The sequence below is a fragment of the Pongo abelii genome, chromosome 3 (assembly GCF_028885655.2).
Source record: "Pongo abelii isolate AG06213 chromosome 3, NHGRI_mPonAbe1-v2.0_pri, whole genome shotgun sequence".
Taxonomy (NCBI): domain Eukaryota; kingdom Metazoa; phylum Chordata; class Mammalia; order Primates; family Hominidae; genus Pongo; species Pongo abelii.
The window spans coordinates 42,571,202-42,583,700 of NC_071988.2; the positions used below are offsets into that span (position 1 = coordinate 42,571,202).

General features: G+C 35.2%; 1 long non-coding RNA gene across 1 annotated transcript; it reads right to left on the minus strand.

Annotated features, from left to right (window-relative positions):
• Positions 1-1,144: 1,144 nt before the first annotated feature.
• On the minus strand, positions 1,145-7,221 carry LOC129058844 (uncharacterized). The gene is made up of 3 exons (XR_008524258.2): positions 7,135-7,221; positions 6,222-6,294; positions 1,145-1,274 (listed from the first exon to the last, which is right to left on the minus strand). It is a non-coding gene; the product is annotated as an uncharacterized LOC129058844 (long non-coding RNA).
• Between the last annotated feature and the right edge of the window lie 5,278 nt (positions 7,222-12,499).

Consider the following 12,499-nt stretch of genomic DNA (forward strand, 5'->3'; position numbering starts at 1 on the left):
TAGCAGATAGCTCCAGCTTTCTTTGGTGCCATAGGCTCACATCCCACCCTCGACACACCAGTGTGTAGACTCAAAAACACTAAAAATAGTGACTTTAAAGTCTCCAGTTTCCTACACAAAAGTGCTGATTCTTTATTTTTTGGACCTATTTATGAGACAATTCATCCAATTAATGATAAATCCATCTTAGTCTAAGAAATAGCAATTATTCTCTGGGTATTCTATATACTGCTTTGCGTGTTAGATATATTCAACTAAGTCAATAATAGCAGGTATATTTTATAAAATAAAGAAAAGAATAATTATGGCTAGTTTTGAATAATTTTCGGTAGAATACTGGAGGCAAGAAAACAAGATTTGCAATTAAAAACTTGTAAATGATAAAACAACTACTTATATACATAATGAGTTTATTATAAGATGATGATATAAGTCATTTGCATTTATCTTCTAAGATACTTATTTGGATGTTTGTTTTACTTTTTCATTAGTTACATTCAAGTCTCTTTTGTATTTAAGCCTCTATTATTCCTGTGCATGCTATAAAACCTGATATACTTTGTATCAGCCATTTCATTCTTATGGATGACCAGAGAATAAAAAATACCTTAAAATAATCTTAAATAAAAAAAAGATAATAAGGAAAAAAACCTGTATAAACTATGTAGAAAGCAGATCCAAAAAGACTGTAGTAGACCTCTTAGTTTTGGATGATTCTTACCTTTGCTTTTGATTATTAATGCTTTGATGAAGACTATAACCCATATTGTGAGGTGATTATAAGCTATGATATTATACTTTACTTTTCTGACATTTACCCTTTAAAGACATTAATTTTGGAATTAAATATGTGAGGTGGTATGTTATACTTTCTTGATGAGATTAAAGAGGAAATATTTTATTTGTTGGAAGTAGAAAATGTGTAATGATGTGAAGGTAGGTTGAAATCTAAAAATCACTAAAAATCCACTTTACTTCATTCTCTTATTTTTTTCTTTCAACTTTTCTCTCTTTTATTCAAAATATGACTTGTTTCAGTAGAAATAATATTAATAATTCATTTTGAACGCTAGTTGAGGCAGAAGTCACTCTGGCTTCTCATCTGAGGACTTTTGAAAGACAGATGTGGTTCAGTTGCCTGAGCGTCTACATTGATTCTTTAATATAATTGCTGAAAGATCACAAATGAAGAAAGTGATTTATGTCTCTCTATGCAATTTTTTGTGTCCATCTCCTTCATTTCAATGAGACGAAAACATCAGAAACGTTGTCATCTGTAAATCAATCATCAAATAAATCATCAAATAAATGTTGGCACTTTTCCATTGTATGTGGCTTACATGACTTTGGTAAGCATATTTTGTGTTATAACTCTTTTTACTAATAAAGTAGGGAAAGCCAAGTTTCTTGAACACTGATATTACTGGGAAAATAGAGATATTGATAAAGGCATAATCATAAATCAAAATGACTGAAAATGTCCATTCATGGTATGCTACACACATTCATATTTATGTCCCTAGATAATAAATATGCTCTATTAGAAAGTTAATAGATTGGCATTTAATTTAGAAAGTAGTATTTGCTAATTTTGTTGGCATGAGTTTGTCCTCTGGGTGAACTAATCACATCAGACTTGCAGATCTACAAAATTGAAGACCAAGTTGAAATAGCTTCCGTGGTGACATATGGAAGAAATGGTGATAATAACTTTATATATGACTCAAAAAATCTAATACAAATATAAAGTATAAGGAAACCAGGATATTCTGGTAATTAAACAGAACTAGAAGACAATAAAAAATGTAGATCCTCTTAATTCAGAAAGGAATCTAGGTGCTTTCTTCTCAATTTTTATAATGTATCATTGAGAAATTCTCAAGAGCTTGCTGCTTGATGAAAGTTGGTTGTCTCAAGTGTTGTTTATTAACACACAACACCTTTGTGGTTTCAGCACATTAAGAAGTACAAAGAACCTCATTATTATTTTAACAGCTGCAGAAAAATAATGTCTGGGAACACACATGAGAAACCTCTGGGGGCCTCCTAGCCGGAGGCAAGTAGTGTGATAGATGGTTAAGGGTTAGATTCAAGAGAAATATAGGAACTTAAGAAAGCAAGGTTTTGTAGCTAACAATTTCTTGCCACACTTACATTTGTTCGACATATAGCCCTAGATTATGAATACCTTCTCTGAATAGTTCTCCTCCTGTATCACCCAGTGGAAGGAGGTCTTTACCACATTGCCTGATGTGAGCAGTGAATATGATTGATGTCTCATGTCACTGTGCTGGCATATGATGTGGTTTATTTAGTAAATACCACTCTTTTCTCTTAATACTGTCCCTGCTCCTCTGTGAAAGATCTAGACATAGTGAGTATTATGCTTTTGGGGTTCAGCCTTGCTCATCATTTTGGAAATGATACAGTTTCATATTAGAATCAATGATACAATAAGTCATATCAAGTGACAATGTGTGGCATCTAACAATGTGTGGCAATGCATGGCATCTCAGTACCTGGAACGACTTTTTGGGCATGTGCTCTGTCTCCTGGGGATTTTCCTAGGAGTGACATGAAGGAGCTCTGCCTTCGAGGTGACTTTACCCTTGACTGTTCTTTTCACCCAGGAAAATTCCTGAGTGAGAATGAACTCCTTTGCTCTGTGTGACTATTTCTCCATCAGATGTGAAGAAAAATGGGGAAAGCAACTTTCAATCTAGATTTGGTTAAAACATGATTCAGAGTGGCCTTGTTACTATGAGTAGTTATAAAGTAGCTATTTATGAAATTATTTTAATATTTTCAAGCCAGCAGAGATGTTTATTAAAGAATGTTCATAATCTGGTTGTATAGTGGAAAAATAAATAGGAGCATCAGACTCATTGATCAAGGACCTGGCTGGAATTCCTTACCCCATGTATTCCATGTAGCTATGTGACATTGCTTTATGACTTTAGATTGACACTATTTGGAAGGTCAGTAACCCTCTGTGAACCATCATTTTCTTATCTCTAAAATGGAAATTATAACCGCCTTACTGATGTGAGGAGCAAATGTAATATCCTATGCTACCATGCTGCTGTATGCTATTGCTTGGCTAATACTATCATTATTATTGAAGTAATCTCTTACCCTAAACTCAGAAAATATGTGGCAGTTAGCAGAATTTCAAATTAAGTTTATTATTTGCTACGTAAAAAAGCAGATTTCTTCCCAATGTAAACAATTTATATGCTTCTATACTATGTGACATTTCAGATATAGAATAAAAGGTTGTAGGTATTAATACATATTATATAAAATAGCTTTATGATGTCATAGAGCTATCTCACACAGTACATATTAATAGTTCCAATGCCTTAAGGTGACATAGTATTTGTCCTTAAATATTGCCGAAGATTGAGTTTCTGAAAAAAGTGTTTAAAATCTAATTTTGGGGGATATAAAACTGAATGTATACAGAAACTCTTTAGCAAATTTTTCAGTTCCATAAATAATTATTTGTAGATTTATATTGCAATTTAGGAAAATATGCATATGGTTATAGTTTACCTAAAAACGACGTGCACTAAAATATTTTGTAGTTCTATTTTTCAAAATATCATAGTTAGAGAACATGATTATTAGTCACATACTATGAATTTTCAGAATATTAGCATCCAAATGAAAATGGCCAGCCCTTATTAAAATATTCCAATTTTAAAACCTAAACCTTTATATGAAAATTCATTTTTGTGTGGCATCCATTCATTCTCCATGAATATTTATTGAGTGCCTGAACTCCTTACGATGCAGAGAAAATGAGTTTCCAAGTTCACAGTTGTGGTTTATGGAGACTCCAAACTATTTCACTACTGAAAACAGTCAGAATTGAGAGTAGCAAGACAGAGACAATGTTTAAAGAGTATTTAAAGGTGAGGTCTGCCTGACGTGGCCCTGCCCAGCTTTCAAAACTCATCACGTGACATTTTTGCCCTTGTCCTCTGTGATCCAGCTACATCATCTCTTTAATGTAACCCTATTATATTCCTGTCCAGATCGGGGTATAACCTATTAATTCCTTACTCTGTAACTCCTTTCTTCCCCAAGGTCTTTGTAACTCTCCTTATGGGCATCTGTCCTATATGGCTGCCTTTTCTGTATTCAAGGGAATCCTTCTCATCGTAAGTTCCACCTGCACAACATAAACCAAAACTCAAAAAATCCCAGGTTTCCATGCATTAGGAAGCAGACAGATGAGCAAGGCCCACCAATCAGGCACAGTCCCAATAACCTCCCAAACGCTTTGAGTGGTGCTTCCCTTTTGCCCATCACTGAAAGCAATAGAGATGTCTGGCTCTGGTGAAAATGGTGGAAGTTGCAGCAGTTTTCCAGTGTTTGGAAAGTCAAGTTCTTCATACCAAAGTGACATTGGTGGACACCAAAGATGATTCACTCTGGTTGTGGTGGATCAAAAGGAACATCAGCAGCTATTTCATCAGGCCAGTTCTATTGTGCAGTTTTAAGTGGTGTCCTGGAATTTGGTGTCAGAGCCTGTTCCTCCCAACAATGTTGCAAGCTACCTGATAAACTTCCAATATTTTCTGGCAACCAGCTAGAGTCAGCTTCTGTTGCTTGCAGCTAAGAATTCTGTTAAACATCCCCCAATGCAGCCCTATTGAAAAAAGTCTCTTCTTTATCTATTTTTTATCTCAGAATGCTGGTTTATTACCTTCCTAGCACTTATCAGAATTTCGTATTATTTGTTTCTTTATTTGATTTTTATGTCTTTTCAAAGGGATGGTAAGGCAGAGGAACTTGAGGGCAGAGGCAGTGTCTTCTTATGCATCACTGTATCCACAGCACTAAGTACAGTTCTTGAAATTTAGTAGTTGCTTCAAGAATGTTTTTTGAAGCAATACATGAAGCATGTGAAAGCTACTTCTTCCTTTTCTTAGCTTGTATTCTTCACTCAGTGAATCAATCAATGAATTAAAGAACCTTATCTCTCCTTTTGACTTAGTCCAATTTCCCCAAACTAAGCAGAGCCTGAGAGAAAGGCTTACCGATTTTTACTTAATTAAGGAGTGCAAGCCCAGGGAGTATAACTGAGGGACAAGGAGAGTAATAGGTCTGGAGAGTGAGTCAACATGGAGATGTTCTATTGAGCTGATTTCTACTATGTGAGTCTATTTGATATTGTTGGACCATTTAATGAGAAGCCATATACATGTGTCTCAGGAAAGTCCTCTGGGAAGGTGAAAAAGCAAGAGTGTATCCACTAACTTCTAACTGCCCCTGGATAATTGTGTGCTTTACAGAGTGGTAAATTCCCCTCCCTTTTGCGTTCATCTATGGGAGTTTGGAAGAATACAGTATCACTGAGTCCTCAACAAGGGAGTACCAGGGCAAAGCACAAGGAGCATATGGCACAGGCAAGAAGAAAGCTGCAGTCATGATGTGCCTGTGTGAGAGGGACCACAGCTCACGCAGAGCTGCTGGCTACAGTGGCAGCTCGAACAAGGGAGGAATAAAATTTGGGAGGATCTCCTTAGGAGATGTCAACCACATTTTTTACTTCTCAAAGTGTACCTTGAGGGAAATAGTTGGATGGAAATCTTGTTTTGACCATATGTAAAGAACAAACATTATGTTTTCTTCACCTTTTTTTTTCTTTTTTTTTTTGGTGTAAGTGGGAATTAACTCCCCATTCAAGCTATTATATAAATGACTTCTGGCAATTTGTACAATATCTAGACCTTGGCCACTTTTATTTAGTTTAGGAGAAATCACCTGAACTTTCAAACAGGAACAGTTATTATTCTATTCTTGTTAATTTGGAATTGGGAGTGGAGGAGAGAGGTTGTAGTCTATTCCCAACTCCTTCATGTGTAACATTTAAGTACAAAAGCTCACAGATAAAGTAAGCTTACTAAATGAAATTATAGGTGGGGGCATTTTGCCCTGCAAGTTAAAATAACAGGCAACTTAGTGGGAATATCTATGATGTTATAAATGGAAAGTAAATACACTGTGAACAATAATAAAATTATTTCATTACGTTAATATTCCTTCACCTTTCTTCCGTGCAGACTTAAGCTTTCAGAGCTTACATGGTTTTCATACTGTCTTCCATATATTCTTTTTTTCTTGGGATCTTAATTCATTATTAAATTTATTCTCTTTTTAAGTGCTCCTTTTGAACATCATTTATATTTTCTATGGCACATTTGGTTTACCTGGGTAATGCTGGCTCAATGCTTCGTCCTTCCTTGTTGGCACATACTATTGCTTGTACTTGTACACCTTTTTCTGTGGATGAGGAAGCATGAAGATGATGTGGGTGAGGGAAGGGCTCATGAGAAAAGGGTATGGGGCACTATTTCTCCTAGTTCACAGGTTTCCCTATTGCTACAAAATTTGTTGTACACTTTTGTTCGTTAAATACAATTTGTGGACAGATATATCTGTCCTGCAACTTTAAAATCACAGGCAGCTTAGTGGAAATACCTGTGATAAGGCAAGTCGAAAAATTAAGGGTAAGTAACAATCAACTTACTAGCATTCCATTATGTTAATATTCTTTCAGTCTTTGTTTTAAAGAGCTTTGATTGCACTCCCACTATTGACAACTAAATCTATGAACAGTGTAGACTGTTAGAGATGATAATTTTTTTTGCAGCAATTTCTCATTTGCTCTAGGAATGTGATAAAGTATCTCCACTGAGGCCAAAAATACATAATCTTATTTTCTCTACTTTAAATTTTCCCATTACATTTTCAAACTGCATTTATTGACACTGCATTTAAATATTCAAGTCTGTTTCAGAAAATGCAGTTCAGCACCCTTGAGGTATTCCCAAAGAACTTGGTGAGCATTTGTACAAGATTTCTTCTCAGGTTGAATGGAAAAATATATAATAATGATAGTAATAAGTATACTAACTGATTTTAAAATATATTATCAATTATTAGGGCAGTGATAGTCTGAATGATAATGTACATACAATATTTATGTGTAACATTTATAAACAATGATTTTGTCTTCTTTTAGGCAGGTATGCCAATTAGTATGACTTGGAGATTAAAAACACGGCTTTAGATTTAGGCAATTTTAAATTTAGATCTTGATTTTGCCATTAACATACTTACCTTACCGATATGGTTTGGCTGTGTCACTATCCAACTCTCATCTTGAACTGTAGATTCCATAATCCCCATGTGTCGTGTGAGGGACCTAGTGGGAGGTAATTGAATATTGGGGGCAGTTAATTCCATGCTGTTCTTGTGATAGTAAGTGAGTTCTCACGAGATCTGATTTTTTTTTTCTTTTTATTATTATTATTATTATTATTACTACTACTATACTTTAGGCTCTATGGTACATGTGCGCAACGTGCAGGTAAGTTACATATGTATACATGTGCCATGCTGGTGCGCTGCACCCACCAACTCGTCATCTAGCATTAGGTATATCTCCCAATGCTATCCCTCCCCCCTCCCCCGACCCCACAACAGTCCCCGAAGTGTGATGTTCCCCTTCCTGTGTCCATGTGTTCTCATTGTTCAATTCCCAGCTATGAGTGAGAATATGCGGTGTTTGGTTTTTTGTTCTTGCGATAGTTTACTGAGAATGATGATTTCCAATTTCATCCATGTCCCTACAAAGGACATGAACTCATCATTTTTTATGGCTGCATAGTATTCCATGGTGTATATGTGCCACATTTTCTTAATCCAGTCTATCATTGTTGGACATTTGGGTTGGTTCCAAGTCTTTGCTATTGTGAATAATGCCGCAATAAACATACATGTGCATGTGTCTTTATAGCAGCATGATTTATAGTCCTTTGGGTATATACCCAGTAATGGGATGGCTGGGTCAAATGGAATTTCTAGTTCTAGATCCCTGAGGAATCGCCACACTGACTTCCACAAGGGTTGAACTAGTTTACAGTCCCACCAACAGTGTCAAAGTGTTCCTATTTCTCCACATCCTCTCCTCACACCACTTAGAATGGCAATCATTAAAAAGTCAGGAGATCTGATGGTTTTATAACGGCCTTTTCCCCCAATTTGCACTGCACTTCTCCTTGCTGCTGCCATGTGAAGAAGGATGTGTTTGCTGCCCCTTCCTCCATGATTGTAAGTTTCCTGAGGCCTCCCCAGCCCTGCAGAACTGTGAGTCAATTAAACCTCTTTTCTTTATAAGTTACCCAGTCTAGGGTATGTCTTTATTAGCAGCCTGAGAACAGACTAATACACTTACTAACATTGTGACCATTCGCTCTGTTTGCTCATTTTGAGAATGTATAGCTATCTACCCCTACATAGTCGTACACAGTTAAGATAATGGAGATCTTGGCATATACTAAGTATTCAGCATAAGGCTGCCAAGGAGAGTCATTATTGCTTAGCGATTAAGAGCTGGAGCTTTGGGTTTCAAAAGATGTACCACCTACTACTCATGTGATCTTGGGCAAATTAATTGACCTCTCTGAGATTCAGTTCCTCAACTGTGACACTGTGGTTAAGAAATATATTTCACAATGTTCGTTCTTGAGAAAAAATTATATGATGTATGTAAAGCATTTAGCACAGAGCCTGACCCATGGCAAGTACGTAATAAATGCTAGCTATAAGGGACACTATTTCATTAGAAAATGTCACTAGTTATATTGAAGCTTCTTGAAAAATTTATTAGGTTACTATTCAGATCTTATAAAATAATAAAATAATTCAATTTTGTAATCTAAATGTAACTAAGGGGTATTTTTGATGTATATCATGAGATATAATTAATAAATTATACTTTAAAATAGTAACCGTATTTTACTCACTGATATGTTAGATAATAATATTTCTAAGATTTTTGCATTTTTTCATTGTGGTATTTACTTATAGATATTGTAACGTGATTTCCATTTGAAAAGTACATTTTTTAAAAAGAGAAAATATCACATCAGTTCTAGTATAATATGTTTATTTCAAACATTAGGCACAATCACAACTACAAGCATTTTTTTCTGTTTGGGTTGTCATCTTATTTGTCACTTATCTGCCTGATATTTGCTATTTTTTGCTGGAGGCACACCAATAGTCATTGTACTTTGAATAACAGAATAGAATTCATAAAAAACATAAATATATAAGTGATAATATATTTTGGAAAGTGCAATACCTAGTCTTACTCTCTTTTACAGTTTAATGTATTTCAATATTTTATCTGCTTGATTTATTTTGGCAACTTTTTTTCCTATGCTATGGGAGCAACTTTCTGAAAGAAAAAACACTGATTGAGTGATTACAGCCCCTACTCGTAGACAAGTACACTTTTTCATTGCTTCTGGCACCTAGAGTAGCATATATTCAGTCCTAATCACAAAAGACCTGTTTCATACTAGTGCGGAAAAAGTGAAGTTTGTCAAAAATATGTCTGTTCTTGAATAACCCCAGGCAGGCCACGGTATTACTTTTTTCTTTAGAATCTGCAATTTCAAATGCTTAAGCAGCAATGTAAGCCTATGTAGTAATACTAAACCTATGAATACTTGTTCTTTCGTAAAATGACTACTTAATATCGAAGATGTGTGTTTTTATCTTTGGTATCCCTAGAACTTAATATGGACTAGATGGTCAGGAAATGAATAGGTGAAGAATATCTGTGTTTTGTAAACTGAGGGAAAAGTTTTACTATTAATAGATATTCATCTTATAGTATGAGCTCATCATTTTATTATTTTTATAAATGCTTTCAACAAAAGGCATACATTTTATTCATTAAGCAGTTTGAGTAGTTCATGTGAAAAAAAATGTGTGTGTATTATTGAGGACATATAATGGCCCAGGAGCATAAATTCCTTATGTACATTTTCCTTTTTAGTCATCACATGAATCCTCTGAGATATATTCCATTCTTCTCTCCATTTTATACATAAGGAAACTATGGCAGAGAGATAAAGTAACTCGACCAAAGTCGACATATTGTAAGGGAAAGAGTCAATGTTTTAACTCAGTCATGCTGATGTTAAAACTCTTCAGAAATGTGTTTTTGGCAATAGTGCTAATTCAGGCCTGTGAGTAGTCAGCCTAGATCCCTGTAGAAGTAAGTAGTCCCTGCTCTTCAGTTTTCCCTTAGATATTCAAGTAGTGCTTAAATCATCTTTATAAAAGTGTAACATAATAAAAAGTAATTTATTAAGCAGTTAAGTATGAAAGCCTCAGATTACTATAGCAAGGGATAGAGTTGCATAGAAAATGTCATGAAACCATACAGCTGTTCCATTGGGGATGCTTTCTCCATTAGTTTCTGAATTTGGAAGTTGTTTTCAAACTGGGAGGTACATTTTTTCCCTAAAAGAATAGGGGGATATAAAGATCATTTTTTTCCTACCACATAGAAGTTCTGCCAGATGTTCCACTGAACAAAGAAAGAGAGGGAAATGAGTGGGTATCCTGGGTATTAATAGGATAAAGCTGGCAATGATGACAGGCTTGTCTTAGAGCAAACATTGGCTATTTTAGCATTGCAAAAAGCTGTGCAAATAGAGCTTAGAGCTTAGAAATACACTGGATGAAGATGGTGCGTTTGATGTTTTAATTTTAGCACAATTTGGAGACTGACACTTCAGTTGTTACTAGTACATTTTTTTTGACACAGGAAAATGCCCGCTGTTGTACTGGTGGTGTGAAATAAGGTAAGCATAGATTACACAGAAGATCAGCTTAAAACACACACAATCTGGAAGACAACCCAGTTGAGCTGGGGCAGATATACTGTCACTAATCGCTCAGTGAGGAGAGATTAATGATACAGTGAAACCGCTATCACCTTACTTATAGTGACAAAGAGGAAGAAGCACCTATCATTAGAAACTTGCCTAGTTCTATTAGCTGAGCTTGGTATCACCCTGTTGAACATAAACAATTCATAGAACATTAACATCAGACAAGGCCACGACTGTGATCATGATGGACAAAGAAAAGACAGGGCCACTCAATAATCATATGTGAATACATAAAAAACATAGACATTGTCCATATCACAAAAATGACAAAAACTGGCTAATGGCTACTGCTTCTTTACCCATGACATCTTCAGCCTAGTCTCCTCACCATCTAGGTAAGATTTATTAAAATACCCAGTCACAAAATTAGCTCCCTGCACAGCCTCCAATCCAACATTCTGCTACTTAAGGTCTCCCCTAAAATCACAAGTCCACATCCTGTACTGAGTGTGTTCTACCAACCTCTACTGCAGTTCTCCACAGTCCTCATGATGAGCATCCTTCCTCCCTGCATGTGCAGTAAACACAACTTGTTCAACCACAGGTGTGTTCCTGGTGGTCTTTGATTGGACTTTGCTCTTTAGACAATTATACTAAAGTTAGTTCTGTGACTGTGTTACTTGAAACTTTGAGTTGGCGAGTAATAGAAACCCACTTGAACAAGCTTAAAAATAAAGGATATTTATTTATCCAAAACATAATACATGAAGAAGCTTAAAAATAAAGGATATTTATTTATTTATTTATCCAAAACATAATACATGACTAGCTCAAAACATGAAAACACAGAAATGCAGATAGGCCTGAAGAAACACCTGAAAAAAGAATATCGAAGTCATCGTAAACTTAGGCATTCTCTCTCTCTCTCTCTTTCTCTCTCTCTCTCAATCTCGCTCTCTTTTGTTTCTCTTTGAATATTTACTTATTTCCTTCACTGTTCACTTTTTCCTGCAGAGAAGCTTTTTCTTTAGTCATGGCCAATGAATGGAATAATATGGTGTCTTTAGCTATTGAGTGAAAATGTTACATTTCAGTTACATGTAGAGCCTGGCACATAGTCGCACATGGATACTTAATGAGTGCCCATTTTTCAGTATCCTGTCCCTGTCCTAGTTAAAATAAGAAGGACCGGCTCAGCCTGGATCATGTATCTTATGATTGAGACAACTTAAATGCATGACTTTTGGATCTTAACTCCACTAATAACGGCTCATGGGCTAGGAAGATTTCTAAAAAATGTTTACTACACGTAGTTTTTATTTCATAAGCTAATTTTAGTCTTAATTATATCGTTGTCATTATGATGCCTAAACAGTAAACCAAAGGTGGATACTTTTAGAGATTAATTTTAGAATTAAGATAATAGGTAATAAACACCATCGTCAAAGTTCAAGTGCCTCCAATCAATAGAAATTTTTAAGTTATTCTGGATTAGTATAACTTTTCCCCAGCATGTAATATAAATTACATATTCATAAGAATTCTCAAAACTTTATAGTAAACAATAGTAAGACAATGTTTACATCACTATTTCTGCTAAATCAAACAGTATTTGGAATAGCAATGATTAATTGTCTCTTTGCCCAATTATCTCATGCTTGATCTCTGCCCTAGAATCTCATATTTACCATATGATACACTTTAGGGTATAGCTGATTCACAAAAAAGAAAAATATTATGCAAACTTCACCAAGACTGATATTTATAAATGGACTTGAAGTCTGTGTAAA